Source organism: Motacilla alba, chromosome 5 (genome assembly GCF_015832195.1).
Source record: "Motacilla alba alba isolate MOTALB_02 chromosome 5, Motacilla_alba_V1.0_pri, whole genome shotgun sequence".
Lineage (NCBI taxonomy): Eukaryota > Metazoa > Chordata > Aves > Passeriformes > Motacillidae > Motacilla > Motacilla alba.
This window is the reverse complement of record NC_052020.1, coordinates 24,530,719-24,540,674: the sequence shown is the minus strand read 5'-3', so window position 1 is coordinate 24,540,674 and position 9,956 is coordinate 24,530,719.

Here is a 9,956-nt window from a genome sequence, read left to right as displayed (position 1 = left end):
CTGTAAGGGATAATCTAGTTTTGTGTACAAGGGTCAGAGTTCCAAGAAACCCAGGGAACTGGAAAAAGGCCTGCCTCTCATAAAGGCTGGAAAACACCTTGGAGGGACTCACTCCATATGTGAGGTGCTGCAAAGAGTCCTGCCTCAGCACTGCTGAGTGAGCAGGGCATGAGTGCTTTACACAAAGCATTCCCCTGCAAAGTAGATACTGCTCTGGGTATAAGGAAGCTGCCCTGTCATAATATGCATGGCTGATTGCAGAGTTGCACAAGAAGAAGCTGGTTCTGACGTAGGTGAGAGCAGCTCTGAGAGCACCTCAGAATGGCAGGGTCTGGCTGGGCAGCAGCTCACATCCCATAGTTTCCCAGATGATGCTGAACACAGACTTAATTTCAAAGGCAGAACCTCAACTCAGTGAGCAAAGAAGGAAAATGGACATGAGGAAAAAATGTAAAATGTCTTCTGCATGCTACTTACTGACATGCACAGATGTGCTCCACTGCTGGCAGTTTTGAAGTTAAAACAAATGAGCTGTCAGTTCCATCGGCACTGCTAGTGACTGGGAAATCTTTGATAATAAGGACAGATTTGCAATGAGAAGAACATTTTTTTGCTTGGCACTTCCCTTTTTACTAAGACCTTTTTTTCATCTCCTTAGCCAGCAAGTACATCCCTGGCTTCTGTTCTTAAAAGGTGGACAATAGCCTCCTTACAAGCAGGAATTACCTCTGTGCTGTGAAGAGGACAGGGACATGAAAAGCAGGCTTCTCTGACAGGGCAAGCCTTTCCTTCACAGCAAAATACTGCAGTGCATAACAGGCTACAGAACTATTTTGGTGCCCATTGCTCCTTTGCATAAAAGCCTTTGAACCAGAGTCGGTAATCATGGGAGCCGCACCGTGCTCAGCTCCTCAGCTGCTGATATGTTTATCAGCAGAGCATCAATCTGACTTGCTTCCTGGAGGTTTAGATGGCATGGGGTCATGCTTGCATCAGCTAATAAACTCCTCAGAGCTGCGTTGATCTCTTTTTTCTGTATCTGTGAGGCAGAGAGCATCAATGGAGTTCCCATCCCTAATTTAAATAGCTACCTCAATTCAGCAATGATAACCTGCAAGGCTTTAAGGCTTGGGGATTGGAGAGGCATTGCAAAGGGGAGAGGTGCTTCCTGAGAGTTTGGGGAGGTTGGAAACGGATGAGCTTTCAAACTAAGTGAGCAAACAGGCCTTGCATATATTTTGTCATGAAAACATGGAGGTTTGCTTTCCTCTCACCCTGTCTAAACTTTGGCCAAGTATGGCTGGCAAACAAGTGATTTAGAATGAGTCACTGGCCATGGCAGAATCCTCTTGGATACTAACCCTTGCCTGAGAGGAACAGCAATGCTGGGACAGCAGGGTAGTCCCTCTAATTTGTCCTAGAGGTGATCAGCAGTCTTCGTTTCTTTAGACACCCCAAGAATTTCTGAAATCTCTCTTATTTTGTGAGGTTCACTGCTAATCCTATGGAGCTGGGATGTTTAATGCTCTAATGATTACACACCACAGTTTGGGAGAAACTGCAAGGAGAAGTTGAGACACAGACGCTGGATAACCTCGTCAAAAGATTCTCAGCCTGCTCATGCTAGGAGTAGAAAAGAAGCTTTTTAAACAAAAGAGCAATTTTGGACAAATATTAAGTGGATGTGAGCTGGATAAAATCAAGACAGGTTAGAAAGCAGATTTTTTCATCACAGAGCCTGGAGGTTCTGGAGAGTTTAGCAGATGGAACACTGTAAGGACAATCCCTTCCCTTGGATCCCGAACATCTCTTGTTTGTGAAAACTACTAGATGACAAAGTTGTCTAAAACAGAAGGTAAGTGGACATGAGTCAGGAGGCCCTTTCCAGCCCTGCACTCAAAAGCAGTTTCAAAGGACTGCTGTGCCTCATAATTACAATCAGGCTGGGGCTGGCTCTTGAGCTTTGCCCAGCTCCACAACACTCATCTCTATGAGAAATTTGGACTGTACCATATGCAACATGTACTATTCCACTCTAATTGCAGCACAAACAAGCATTGACTTGGTTAGGAACCAAGCATGGTTTGTCTCGGTGCTTTCAGTGGCCACTTTTAAGATGTACCATGCATCATCATCTTTTCCCTTGTAACAGTGTCCTTAGTAAGGAGCCTGGGCTCCTGATCGCCACTTTTTTCCAGGGAAAACTGGGCAGAGAACTGATTTCATTACTGCTTCAGCTGGGACACAGACTCTACTCCCCCACAGGTTTGGATTCACAAAAAACTACCCAAGACACCAGGAGCACATCTCAGCAGACAGCCCCAAACCTGTGTCACATAAGCAGCAGTCTGGCCACAAGGAGTGGCTAGTCAAGTGTCGCACATTTTAAGGAGGACTTGTTTTGTCTTCTGCTCTAAGAAGATGAAAGGCACTCTGGAGAGGACAGTTTGGTTCATATTTGCTGAAAAGCACCATTAAGCTGGATGAGAGAACAGCCAGGTCGTTTTTACCTTCACACGATTGCTGGACGTCACCCACAGATAGGAGCTGGAGTGTGGGTCCAATGTGGATATACTGGGGTGAACTTTTCCTTAGCTTGAATTTTGCTGTTTACTCAACTGAAGCTGGCTTTCTTCAAATCAGAGGCACTCTTTTTTTTTTTTTTTAAGACAGGTGTATTTTCAATCATTATGGTTCCCATGGAGCTTTCTGTGAAGTTTGCAAGTGTCCCACCCAGACAGCTATTGCAGCACTTTGCGCAGTGCCAAAAATCCCCTTAGTGGTTCAAACTGGGAAAAATTTTTATCACTTCCTTTTTTGACACCCTTACATCTGGTGCAGAAAATTCACCATGTCCAGGAACATGCAGAGAGACATGGGGCTTCTGCAACTGGAGAAAGATGCTATCTCCTGCCTGATGCTGCGATATTTAGATTGTGCCACACAATCTGGCAGTTCCAGACATCTTGAAATGCATATCAGAAGTCTCTGGGGGAAAAAAACAGAAAGAAAGGAAAGGAGGGTGTGCTGAGAGTCAAACAAAGGTAGAGTTTATGGGAAAGTGAATGGGAGAGGGGCAAAGGAGCAATAGGAAGTTAAGGCTTTGAACAAGCCCAGTCATGCCTCAGGTACTGGTTTTACCTGTCTGCTGCCTGACCACAGCCCAGTCTGCCCAGTGACTGCAGTGGGAACTGGGGTGCTGAGCAGCGCTGAGCATGGGACTTGTTTGCTTGTCATGTTCCTGTGGAGGGGAGGTGGCCGAGGCACCCTGCAATGAGCGTGCCAGTCAGCTGGCAGCCCTTGCCACAGGTTCATGTGCAGGAACCAGAAGCGGCTCTGGAAAGGAAACACTGATCCATGTGTGGCATCTCCCTTTCGGGACTTGGGACGCAAGTAGGTGGTGACAGAGGAGGTTTCAGCGATCTCTGCAGCGCACCTCAAGGTGCATCTGCTTGCTGAAAGGGATGGCCAAGGAGGCCCTGGCTACAGGGCCAGGTATATCCACAAGTCATTGCAGTTTAACATGATCCTCTCTCTACAGAAGGGAAATGACCCTCCCTACCCAAAACATTTGCCTTTCTCCTACCCTACAAAGTATGATCTTTGTATGGTCTGACCAAGCTCTTAGCTTGGTAAGAGGAGGCAGCACTCAAAGCAAACGGATGGGCACACAAGCCCTTCTCCATTTTGAAACAGAAACAGCATACTCCAAAGCCAATTACAAACTGAGATTAACTGTTCTGGATTTCATTAACTACATATCAATTAGGCCATCTCAGAAGAAAAGCTCATTAGGAGCCATGAAGTAGAAAGGGCATTAGGAGGACAGAGTCAGGAAAGACAGTTATCTCCCAGGGAAGGACAAGCATCCTGTGCACTCTGCCATCCTCATTTCCTCAGTTTCCTCTCAAGGTTTGGAGACAAGCACTATGCATTTCTGCTTTGCTTCTGCTGAAGACAGCAAGTAAAAGAAGGCTCAAGTGTCCAATCTGCAGGTTTTCTGAGACTTGTGATCAACTCAGCCACAAAACTTCAGGAGGAACTTTCTTGAGTACAGGAAGGGAGCAGGGACAAAAGGCTTGGTTCCCTCCAGCCTAGAAACCTGCCAAGCTCTTCAGCACTACTGAAAAAAAAACCAAAAAGGCTTTTCTCCTGACCTGCTGATGGTCACACACACAACCCTGCCAGGAAATATTTGGCCTGCTGTCTCAGGTGACTTATGCAAAGTAAGTGGTCGCTTTTCTCCCAAAGACAGGTTCTACTTGACACTGCACTCCTGGGCATTTGTAGCCTGTTCCTCCTGCTGCAGAAATCCAGGCTCAAGGGAGAAGCTTTTGCAGTTTCCTACGCGGGTTTCACCACCACTGTTTCCTGGCTCTTCCCTCATGGTTTCCTTGGAAAAGACAGTCAGAAGAGTTTCCAGCCCACAGCTAACTAATCACACACAATTAACATCAACCTGAATGTAGTGGGGGAAAAAAAGAAAGCTGGGAAAGCCCCCTTTTCTCAGCAGCTGGATGAGGCAATTTGCAGCAAGCCCGGAGGCATGGGGGAAGCAGGAGCCTTTCATGAGGTTGCTGCTGGTCCATGAGAAAGGGCAGATGAGGGCAGTTTAGGGCAGCACTTGGGCTCCCTCAGCTTCAGCACTGTGGGCCAAAGCAGGACAGCAGGGAAACTGCCTGCCCAAACACCAGCCTTGCTACAAATGGTGTAGGGGAAAGCTCTCTGAACCGTGGGGAGGGCCGAGAGCAACATGACTTGCAGGACAACAAACAGAACCTGGATGCAGTTTCCTAGAGCCTCAGTCCAGCACTGTAGAGCCAGAGCATATGGGGCTAAGGGGGGATGTCAGGACTGACTGGTACAGTTTGACGTTTTGGGTAGCTTCCCTAAGAGCTGCTCTCCAAGCCATGCTCCTGTGTGCTCTCTTCTGCCAGCCCTGGTGCTCAGCTGGTGCCCTGGGGAGTTGGTTCAAGGAGCTGTACTAGAGGAAAACAGATCCCTGAAAAGTGAATTGCTTTTTTCCAGGATGTTTCAGGGCCAGCAGTGATAATGTGAGGAAAGCTAAGTGAGTGTAGAGCTACTCCTTCAGCAGGGACTAGCTGAAGACAGACTGAGTTGTAATGCTGAGCTGCTCCTTTGGGTTCAATTTTCACCATCAGCTCTGCAGGCCGCTGCTCACCCAGCGCTCCCACCCTGCCCTGCACCCTTGGCTGGAGGCTGCTGCCACACAGAGGGCCAGGACAGCCCAGCAGAAAGCTCACCCAGCCCAGAAACAGAATGTCCCTCCAGCCTGTCCCACCAAATGGACCTGCCTGGCCCTTGGCAATTTGAAGACCATTGCCCATCTGAAGGAGCACAGCTCACCTCCAGTGCACAGAGACAAACATGTTCTGGAAGAAGCTGCAGTGGATTGTGAAACACCAGCTGTGAGGTACAGCATGTCAGATCTTAGATCAGTTCTTTGAATCCAGGGCCTTGCAGAGAAACAGGGGCCTAGTGGTAAAAAAATACTGATGAAAACAAATAGCTATTTTCTTGGTACTTGGACTTCCTTCTGGACCTCACCCACTTGCCCCAGGGTTTGCCAACAGTGGAAGTTCCCCCAGTACACAACGCTTTAATATTCAAATTGCAGTGTCTGGTATACACTACTTCCAAGCAGAGCCCTCCAGATGCTTACTCATTTGGTGATGGCCGGGTATTTGCATGGGTTTTACAGCCTTGAATATTTAAGATGGTAATGTGATGGGAATGCAAGAGAAAAGAGAGAGGATAAAGCCTCCCCGGCTGAGAATGTGCATATACAAGGGGATGGGAAGAATGGCATTGGGCACATACACACTGTGCCAGCTCTTCCCTTTACCAGAGGGGCTGTGCTCTGCACAGATTCTGTCTCTGGCCAGTCCCTTAGTTGCTGAATGGGGGGATAAATGGAAGCACGGTGGAAATTGCATGGCTGAGCAGCAGAGGAGTGGTGGATGGATCAGCTAGCTGAAGACATGGCAAGCAAGAGGCAATTCCTGGGGAAATTCATTTTCCATTTAAGTCAGATTACCCCAGGCTTTGGGGTAAAAGGGAGAAGAGCTCGGCCATCCCAAAATACTAAGAGGAGAGGGAAAGGAAAATTTGTTGACAGGGTGTAATTCTACAGCATAAGCAGGGATAGTTTCTAAATATGAGCGAGAACCAGTTTAAACTGGTTTAACAGAAACTCCAATGCACCAAAAACCTCTAGCAAGGACATTAGAATAAGAGCCTTGCATCCCTGCCGGCAGCTCCTGTCTGCTCACCTGCAGAGCTGCATGGTCCATGCAATGACCTCACGGCTCCCTAGAGCTGCTGAGCCACCTCAAGTGTGTCACAAATGCCCCATCTAATGTAGATTTGCAGGGAAGGGTTGTATGGCGAAGCTTGGGAGACGGAGCTACCAGCTTCCAAATTTGATGACAGTCTATTAAAAGAACTGTTTTGGCTTGCTTTGGTTTTAATGAAGGTTCTACTGCCTGAAGTCCTTAGATTACTGTGAAAAAGTCTCTTATTTCTGACAAAATGTAGTGCGTAAGTTTGGGACAGCAATCGAGGCTAGCAAAAGAAATCCAGGAAACTGATCTAAACAGCTAAAGAAAGAGAAGCACCCACGTGTTTTGTTGGTTTTTTTTTTTAAGTCCCAGTGATAAGGTTTTGGGGCTGGACCGGTGACCCCAGTATCTGGGGCTTCCTCTGTGTAACCCATACAAAACCAAAGGGAAGTAAACCCAGGATACAGAACACCCACAAGAGGGGTGGGAGACCCTAAGTCAATCCTCTGTTCTTCTGAAGGTTTTACCAACTCTCCCCGTCTTGCAGGGGGATATGATGCTTTGAGACCTCGGGAAGCATGGTAATATGGACCATAACATTGGTTACAGGTGTAACCAGTGGAGCTTATGGAGCTCGCAGAGGCTCACACCTCAGCACCACCTGCAGCAGTGCACCATGTCCCTGCTGCTTTGACAGTACAGTGTCCAAGGCAACACCAAGAAGGATACTAAGATATTGCTGCCCCCTCTTGTGGACATTTCAAAAGGAGCTGGCAAACCACCCTGGGCAGCTGCTCCCGCTGAACAACACCCCATACTGAATAAAAAATGCAGCAGTGCAGCCCGGAGCCCACGGCAGAGGCAGAAGTCTTGGGGCCCCTGGGGACGCAGCTGAGGGAGGGAAGGGCTCCCACAATGCCTACATGAGAGGGACATTATAGTTTCATTTAAAGAAGAGTTTCTGGCTGGGGGAGTCCCAGCAGCTCAAATGTCTGGACCAATGTTTTGCTTCAAGTGCTCACAAATATTTTTGAACAATCCTGAAGCAGCTGTCATGTGGGTCAGGTGTGTCAGGGCAGAGAACAAAGACACAGGCTCTTTGTATGCACTGAGACTTGTGGAAAAATTCCCTTCCTATCGGAGCGCCTGGCTGGCTCCAGCAGGGCTCCTCTTCCTCTGCATCGCTCATCAGCTGCTCGCTGTCATTTTGTGTATCCTCTCATGAAGGCTGGCTCTGGGCAACCTGGAGAAGATGGTGATTAAACATTGGGTGGCCTCTGCAAAATCTTCTAAAGCTGTTACAGGAGCTGATGGTTAGTTTCAAAACTCCTGACACAGCTGGAGATGAGGACATCTCAGAGAGGCAACTATTGAATGAGGGCCACACAAACTCTGTCACGCCTCAGGTGGCACCTTGCCCAGGAAACACTTACTGGTCAGCCAGGTTTCCTTGCAGAAATGTTCCTCCATGCCCTGTTAGGTGCTGCAGAAGAGATCAGAGCTGCTAGAATTTCTAGAGGTGACTGTATTTCTCTGTGACTACAAGCTATTACAATAACATGCAGTTATGCTTGATAACCAAGGGACAGTATTTACAATTTCTCTCTCCATGATTCCAAGGAGGAAAAGAAAAAAAAAAAAGACTGTCTGGGAAGTTTTCACAGGCTATTTCTCACACAGGCACTATTTTAGTGAGCAAGGTTTGCTTACCACATAGTGGACTAGACTTCAAATCTGCATGTGTGCCATTTAGGAGCTCAAAGCACTCTGCAGAAGGAGCAAGTGTGGTCATTCCTAATGCTTGAAGTAAGGTGGGCAAAAATGAGATTCAAGATCTGTCTTTACATTATGTAGTGCTTGCACCAAACTGTTCCTTCTTTCCCTCAGCTTTAGACCTCTTCTTTTTAACCAGAATGAACAGTTTGGTCTCAAAATCAAAGTAATTTCTTCCTTAGGCAATAAATTAGGCCTGAGGGCTAAAGCAACTTATCAGAAAGTTTCACCCGACTGCGGCTTTTGTGCGTGGAACAGTATTCTGGCCTGCCACCGTGGAGCCATCCCTTGTTGTATCAGGGCAGCTGCTGCATTGGTTTGCAGAGCCATGGTGCCCCGGGGAAGCCAGTGACACACACACGATGTTTAGCTGAAAGCTAATGCTTCCTGTATCCCGGCCAGTAAGCCACACAAAGCCTGTGAGGTCCCCTCCAGCCTGCTGGGATAATCTCAGCCAAAAGCTCAGGCAAATCCTCCTTCCTGACAGTCAAAGCAAGGTGACTAAACAGCTTTGCTGCTCAGGAAAGGCAGAGAAGTTCCACGGTTTTCCTCCTGCAGAGGTGGACACCACCAACAGGCAGACTGGACAATGGGAAGGAGCAGCAGTTTCCTGTGAGTCAGTGAGGCAGCAGCTCCTGGAGCCTGCCAGGAGCCTGGCTCCTCAAGGCTTGCAAACAACCCTTTGGAAAACACTGACCAAGGCATTGTCTGCATACACTGCAAAGACATGGGGCAGGTCCAGACCTCAGAGCCTCCTGCCCTGAACCAGCCAGCAGCTTCACACGGCTCCGTGTTCCTGGCAGCCGGGGAACATGGAGGATGTGCTCCCTGTCCGACACAGCCAGTGCAATGGGGCAGCTCAGCTGTCACCGAGCACTGTTCTTGCTTGGGTAGTAAGGCAGTGAGGCAGCCTCCCCTCACTGATGGTCCCTGAGGAGTGGGATTCTCATTTTGCAAAGTTGCAAACTTTGGGCTCTTGCTCCCATCTGAAAATTTCCAAGAGCTGAGATTTCCTGGGAAGCAGGAGCCCTTGTGTCAGGTGGAGGTGCAGGGGCTGAAGGCAGGTGGGACTTGGGGGGTGGGGGTCCACAAGGGGAGGGCACAGGACAGACCTGCAGCCTCCAACAGGGCTGTGTCCAACACCAGGGGACACGAAGGTGTGGTGTAAGCACAAGAGACTGCAAAGCACGTACCCGCCTCTCTCTGGAGACTGTCACGAGAAGCAGTCCTGGTTTCTGGTGGTGCTCCCAGGCCAGGGGTTAAGCCAGGAGGGGATCGGTGACCCCACCGGCCAAGCTGAGCCGGGCTCAGCAGAGCTGCTCCCGGAGAGCGCTTCAGGGCACAGGAGGGATACTGTCGGCACTTACACCTGTAAGTAGATGGAGACCCACGATGGGAGGGTTGGTGTAGAGTGCTTGGTCATGGCAGAGCAAAGGCCACAGCCCAGAGCAGGGTGTGGGGAGAAAGCATTCCTGCTGCAAGCAGCACTCGGAGCTCAGCCAGGGTGGCCAGGTCAGTGGTGCAGCACAGGTCCACCTGGTTGCTGTACAAAGCCACTGCCAATTAGCCAGTTACATTTAGCTGACTTTACACGGCAGTTCTTGAGTGATCACCCGCCTGAAGACACAGTTAGAGCAACTCCCGTTTAAAGAATAGTGTCTGCTTTTGGTTTCAGACCCAAAGCTCAAACCAGTCTGACCAGCTGGAACCCAGTTTCAGGTTACACCCTGCCTTGCTCTCTGGGTGACTTAGTGGGTAATAATCTTTCTCCCAGAACACCTCGTGCAGTAGTTTCCTCTTCAGGTATCCACATATGTTGCACCCCCGCTTCCAGCCCTCCCCACGCCATGGGACCGCTGCTGCAGCAGCTCTCCCGAGATA